This window comes from Cynocephalus volans, chromosome 4 (assembly GCF_027409185.1).
Source record: "Cynocephalus volans isolate mCynVol1 chromosome 4, mCynVol1.pri, whole genome shotgun sequence".
In the NCBI taxonomy this organism is placed as follows: Eukaryota; Metazoa; Chordata; class Mammalia; order Dermoptera; family Cynocephalidae; genus Cynocephalus; species Cynocephalus volans.
In genome coordinates this window covers 32,737,019-32,744,473 of record NC_084463.1, presented here as the reverse complement: position 1 = coordinate 32,744,473, position 7,455 = coordinate 32,737,019, and the positions used below count along the sequence as shown (strand labels likewise).

Here is a 7,455-nt window from a genome sequence, read left to right as displayed (position 1 = left end):
GAGAGCAGAGAGAGAGAAAGACAGACTCTCCTCTTCATTAAAAGCCCTCAGAACCACACTCATGACCACCATTTTTAAACCATTTACTACAGCACAGTCCTACAATCCAGTCACCTCTTTAGAGGTTCACCTTTCAATTACCATAATAGGATTTCCCACCCTCTTAACAGCCACAGTGGGGGTTAAGTTTCTAATACATAAAACTTGGGGACAGAATTCAAGCTTCAGGGAGTTTTCGGGGAACACAATTCAATCCACTACAATACCCAAAGGAAATGAAATCAATAAATCAAAGAGATACCAGTACTCCCATGTTCATTGCATTACTATTCACAATAGCCAAGAGATCAAGTCAATCTAAATGCCCCTCAAGAGATGAATGGAAAAGAAAGCTGGTATATATGCACAATGGAATACTATATTTTAAAAAATGAAATCCTGTTATTTGTAGCAACATGGATAAAATTGGAGACCATCATGTTAAGTGAAGTAAGTCAGGCACAGAAGGACAATAACTGCATGATCTAATATAAAAAATAACAATAATAAAAGGCTCTCATAGAAGTAGGAAATACAATAATGGTGACCAGAGGCAGGTGGCGTGGTGGGAAGAAGTGTTGGACTAATAAGTTCAAAACTATGCTATCGACCCTAAGTGAATCAATGTAGAATATATGCATATATTGAAACAACACACTGTACCCCACAAATGTGTACAATAAAAATAAAGAAATATATTTTTATTATTTTTTTGAAAATTTCCCTCCAATTGGCAAAACGACACATTGCAAATTTTAGAGCCCTTAAGGATAAAAATAATCAAAAAATACAAGAATCACATATATTTCTCAATTAAATTTTCAGTAATTATTAATAATATGGATCACACTATAATTATTTGTTTTGCTAATCTTACTTAGTACTATATTATGAGCATTTTCTTCTGACGTTAATAATTCTTTTAAAATTCTTTTAAGTGCTGCATGATTTTTTGTCATATGAATGTATGATAATTTATTTAATCATTGCCCTATGGTCTTTTCTGCTTATCTTATAGAAACTGCTTTAAGGCGAGGTCAAACAAGGACACTGCTTAAGAAATGAAAAGCATTACCACGGGCTCAGGAAAAGTAACAGATCCTTTGGCCATATTATCATTGACTTTAGAATGGGGAATGTCCTGACAGTTGTCTCAGATGGAAAAATCCTTACACTCCTAAGCACAGCAGCCTTTCTAGACCACACAGAGCAAGTAAGGTAAAGGGTTGAGGTAGAAACAATACCAAATTTAATTGAAACACTGCTCTGACTTTCAAAACAGAAAATGAAGTACCTAAGATATTTTTAGAAACACAAGACAAAAAATTACAACGAGTAAATCTCAAAATGGATTGGGCATGCAAGCTTTCTCTTTACTCCAACACTGATCCCCCATTTCCCATGTCCAGATAAATGTCTGTAGCCAAACCTAGGAGCTGGAAGACCCAACTTCTTTTCTGGTATATACTACTACTCTAACTCTTTAGTAATCCCAAGATGTCCCCTAAAGTAAAGAGTGAATGGCAAAAGTGCTACAGAATCAGGGACAGGCCAATAACACACGTTTCTTTGATTAAACCCAAAGATTATAAAATACAAAACACTCACATAGAGTGCTGTGCTTTCAGTAACTGCTCATCAAAAGTAGAACTTCCTGAAGAAAACAAATTACCCTGAGAATCGTGGAAGAATTAATCAGGAACAAATCTGTCGAAACGTCCACCAGACTAAATTACTAGAAGACAGGAAAGAAGTTCACCATTCTTGTAGCCCTAGCATCTAGCCCACTGTCTTGACAAGGATTCAGTCACGGCAGAAACTCAGTTAGTGTTAAACTGAACAGAGAAGCAGAACTATGAGCAGGGTGTATACTTCAACGTAACTCTCAACAGAACAAAGATAATTAATGGAAAAATAAAGCACATGATGTGTTTGTTCAAGCAGATAAGATTCAGACCGTGCAAGAAAATACATGTGTAAGGATTTCCCTTAGAGGTCGTAGAGTCCTAGTAATACCAAGCACTCTAATCAATTGTGCATAGAAAACTGATTCCAAACATCAAATAGAAAAGACAAAATAAATAAATAAGACGCAGTCCTAAGCACACTGAATTTGTTACTAGGATTAATAAAACATTTTAGAAAAGTTTCTGAAATAAATTCAATATGTAAAAATCAATTGCATTTCTAAGCACCAACAACAAATAATCATAAAATGTAATAAAGACACTACTTTAAAACAGTATTTTTAAAAAAAACCCACAAAGAAGTTAGTAATAAATTTAACAAAATATATGCAATACCTTTATGAGAAAATATTAAAGCTTCATTCAAAATATTAAGGAAAACTAAACAAACGGATAGATATATCATGTTCATTTATTGGAAGATTATATATTGGACAGATGTCAGTTCTACCCAAATTGACCTATAGAGTCAATACAATCATAACCAGAGAATCAATGGGTTGTTTTTGGTGGTTTTGTTTGTTTGTTTCTTTCTTTCTTTCTTCACAAGCTAATTCTAAAATGTGTCTATACTTTCTAGCTATCACGAGCTATCACAAAATGTGTCTATTGGAAGAGCAAATGATCCAGAATAGCCAAGACACTCCTAAATAAAAAGAAAAACAAGGTAGGGAAACTGTCTTGCCAGGCATCAAGACTTACAATTTTTAAACTATAAATAAAGTATCAATAATATCAAGCTGTAGTTGAAGATGGTGAGGACTGGGGATAGACAAACGGGACAGGAGCAGTATAGAGGACGCAGAATCGAAGACATACAGAAGCTTGATTTACTACAGACCTGAATTGAAGGTCAGTAGAAAGAGACTGGACTTTTCAGTAAAAGGAGCTAAGACAAATGGGGGGGGGGGGACCACATTAGATCGCCACTGATTTCACACACAAAAAATTCTATGTGGGTAAAGAACTGAATGTAAATGATAAAACTATAAAATATTAAGAAGATAAGATTAAAACCCTAGAGTAGGGAAAGATTTCTTAAACATAAAAATCCTTAAACAGTTCAAATCCTAAAGGAAAATGTTGATATCCTAGATTATATCAAAATTAAGAACTTACTGTTTATCAAAAGAGAGCATATAAAGAAAGTGAAAATTCAAGCCACAAACTGGGAGATGACATTTGCAATATATTAAAATACTATAAAAGTATATAAAGCACATATACCAATCAGTCAAAAAATGACAAACTTTCAAATAATAAAAATGGCAACTCTTTACAAAAGAAACAATAAAAAAGGCCCACAAATTTGAGGAATGTAATTTGGAAAATAAGTTGGCATTGTGTAGTAGGCATAAGTACGTGCATACACTGTAAGCTACCAATTCAACTCCTGGATATATATATATCTTAGAGAAAATTTCACAAGAATATTTATTCAGTATTCTTTGTAATGGTGAAATACAATCCAAGAATAGAACTGATAAATAAATTGTGGTTTACTTATTTTTGTGGAAAACTATGTAGCAATGTAGAGCAACAACACAGGTAAATCTCAGGAATACAATGTGGAGTGAAAAAACAATTTACAGAAGAATACAAACATGACAATTTCATTTATATAACTTCAGGTGCAGGAAAAACCAAACAATATATTCTTTAGGGATAGAAAAATGTAGATAAAACTATGGGGAAAAAGGAAAGAAAAATCAAGGCAATTATAAGCATGAAATCCAGAATAACCTTTACCTCTTAGGAAGCACAGACAGGGACAACAGTGGGACACGCACCCACAGAGGTTTAAAGGTAATGATTCTCTTTCTTAACCTGAGTGGTAGGTATGCAAGAGACTACTGAATTTTGACTTTCTATCCTTTATGCATATTTGTAAGTTGTTTTTTGTTTTTCTGCAACAAGTAACAAAAATAAAACAGAAAAGATAGCAATGTCTTAACTTCCTCTTAATATCTTTGGGCTGATAACTTGTCCTTTTAAACCTGTTTCCCAGTTTGTAGAATGAATTGTAACAAAATCTACCTCACAGGGCTATGTGAAAATATAGCAGAGTTTAAAATAGTATCTGGCATATAGTAGGTGCTTAATAATTGTTCATTATCATCATTATCATTATCAATATCATCCTATCTATTGTTACTAATGCAACCATCGATGTGACCAAAACAGTCTATATGGCCTCTCTGCTTACCCAATGCTTTTATTCTCTCTACAACCAATCAGTATAAACTCAATTGCTAAATTACACCTTTACTCAACTACTTTTAAAATCTTATTCTGTTCTTCTCATCAGTACAAACCCACTTTCTAAAACTTCCGTAGTTGCTGCCTCTATTCAATGTGCCTCTTGTATGTTTTCACCTAATTTAGGTTATGATTTTCAACTTAAGAATTTCATCGAATACAAAGGAGATGTACAATGTTTCCACATTCATTCCAGTTTTACATTCATGCCTCCTAATATAAAGCCCCTTATCACTGAATTTGGTTATAATTTTTACATATAATAAATGTGAGCATTTATTGGATAAATGTGATCCTTGAAGATGAGGATCGTTGCTCTACCCCCAACACCTTGCTCTGTGTAGTAAGCACATTAGTGTGTGCTCATGAGATGCTTGTAGAGTGAATGACGGGTATAAAATAAATGAATTGAGAAGAAGTAAACAGACTTGCAGGATTCTTGTTTACGTTAAGAGGACAGAGCATAATGTTTGCCTCTCATTTGTTCAAAGACAACAGTGCCATTAAAATGACGAGTCAACAAAAATGGGAATAAATCTATAAAAGGAATCGGGGATTTGCAAATTCTTGAAATCCTAAGAGAGAGAAAGTTGTTAAGAAACGTGTTAAGAGTGAAACAGAATAGAAACTATAGCCAGGAAATGAGAACCCTGAACATGTTCTTTGCTAAAGTCAGCAGGGACTGTTGATAGTAGACAAAAAAGATGCTGAACACAGAGGGTACGTAAAGTCTGCTTACAGATTCCTGCCAGGATACATAGGCAGAGTCACTAGGAGCTGCACATTTATGCTCAGACAAATTGTGTGTGTGTGTGTGTGTGTGTGTGTGTGTGTGTGTGTGTGTGTGTGTGTGTGTGTGTGTGTGTGTGTGTGTGTGGTGTGTGCTTTCTGTTCATATGTCCTCAAATATAGTCTGACAGTTTACAAGTGTGTGTGTGTGTGTGTGTGTGTGTGTGTGTGTGTGTGTGTGTGTGTGGTGTGCTTTCTGTTCATATGTCCTCAAATATAGTCTGACAGTTTACAAGGCCCATCCACGTACAGAGAGTTTCTGATAAGCCTCTCTATTTAGGAGAAACTGATGTGGAAAACATAGACAGATAGATAGGATAGTACTTCAAAAGTTTGTGAAAAAAGAGAATTAAAAATTAATACAAATCTTTCCATAAAATTTTTGAAGACCCCTCATATATAATAGCAGAGAAAAATGTCATTCTGTCTATCTAGATGACTGGTCTCATTCTGCACTATTAAATATGAACAGACAATTGGATATAATTAGACATATTAATTCCATAAAAGAGTAAGGCAACAACATAAAAGAGAAAGATAATAATTTAAAAAAATTAAAACTATCTTCAGAAGAAACCAGTATCAAAACCGAGATTATTTCATCAATGAGTTTCATGACTACAAAAAGCTAGCATTTACTTAGAGCTTACAATGTCAAACTCTGACCTTAGAGTTTTACATGCTTAATCTAATTTAATCTTCCTAATGTCCCTATAAAAGAGTAGATGGAAAACCCTAGACTTAAAGAAAGTAAGAAACATTTTTAATGCCACACAGTAAGTGGCTGAGCCAAGATTTGCACCTAGGCTTTCTCCCTCCAAAGCCTGAACTCTTAGACTCATGCTATACTGCCTTTTGAAACACAGCAGCTATAAAACAAGAAGTCTGCTGTATGACTAGGGGGGAAAAAACTTCCATAAATGTCAGGCATGATTACCAAGAATAAAACTGGAAAATAAAGTCAAGGAACTATTCCAGAACACAGAGCAAGGGGACAAAAAAAAAAAAAAAAGAAAGAAAAAGAAAAAGAAAAAAGAAAATTTGAGCTAAAACGAAAGAGATATAATAGATCTACATTTGAGTGACTGAAATTCTACAAAGTGAAGACAGAAAAAATATGTCTTTTCATTTAAGGGATCACCAAATTTCCCACCCCAAGTAATAATAAAAGAAAAAAAAAAAACCTAAACATAGTTTTATGCCATTTTATGCTCCCTTACTAAAAGGAATATCTTAAATGCTTGTAAGTGAAAGAACATAATAAAAGGCCACTAACAAAAGAATACAGTCAGTATGCCATTGTCATCATTAAATACTTGGAAATAAAATTAGAGTAATGCCTTCAGAGTTTATGGGGATGTTTTTTTTAATCAAGATTATCCATTCACAAATGTCAGGTAAAATAAATACATTTTCAGATATTCAAGAAATCAGAAATCTCTCACACACTCCTTCGTGTGTCACTTGATAATGGCCTCATCAAAACAGAAGTGGAAACCAAGGAAGGGAAAGACATAGAAAATGACAATAAGAAAATAAAGAAGAAGCCCCTAGAGGCGTTGCAGGTGTGGCTGCTGTGTCACACTTGTGTCATTAGGTGGCAGAGAGAAGCGAGGCTATGTCTACGCTCAGCGTTCTGATCTGTGACCGTCTGAATGATTAGTAGTCTGACACCTGACAGTGCTCTAGTGTGGCAGTGTGTGTTTGCCGGCAGCCTGAAGCCTGTCGTGTAAAACGTTAGTGCTTTCGTGGCTGGAGTGATCTGACGGCCCTGCATTGTCACAGCAGGAGGAGGAAGGAAGGTGACTGTCAAGCGGAGAAGACCCAGCGTGAGCGTTGGCCAGAACCGTGGCCCTTGCAGCCTCAGCTCAGGTCAAATGCAGAGGCCGGGAAGGATGTGGGCCTAGCTCTGTGCTGTGCAGCCAGTCGGATGAAGTGCGGATGCCTGGGACCTGGCATCACACATGTGGCTGCTGCTGCCATCTCAGGTGCACCGAGCGCCTGGTGTGTGTGCAGCCTCAGCTCCAAGGCCCACCCACAGCCTGGGCCTCTAGCCAGGCGCCAGTCTGTGCTGCAGCTAGGGACAGTCCTTCCCCAACGATGGAAGGACTCCGTGAGCTCTTGGCAGCTGGATTATCGTGATTCTTAGGTGGTTCTGCTACTGTATTCTGATGGTAAATATGTTTTGGCAGTTTTTCCCTGCCAGAGATCCTAAACTATACTTTTTACTGTATTTGGATTATCTTGGTTTGGGTTTTTTCCCCCAATAATGGGAAAAAGGTTATTTTAAAATATTGGATGAAGTTTAAGAATTAGCACTAAAAATACGCATGTGACAGCTGACGTTCTGGAATTGCAGCTGGAACTGCAGTTGAAGTTTTAACAAAAGGTGTCAAAGTGA

The 7,455-nt window shown here is 35.9% G+C and overlaps 1 non-coding gene across 1 annotated transcript; it reads left to right on the top strand.

The window, feature by feature from the left end:
* The first annotated feature begins 6,597 nt into the window (after positions 1 to 6,597).
* Positions 6,598 to 6,729, top strand: LOC134377465 (small nucleolar RNA SNORA17). The gene has a single exon (XR_010023507.1). It is a non-coding gene; the product is annotated as a small nucleolar RNA SNORA17 (small nucleolar RNA).
* Positions 6,730 to 7,455: the final 726 nt, after the last annotated feature.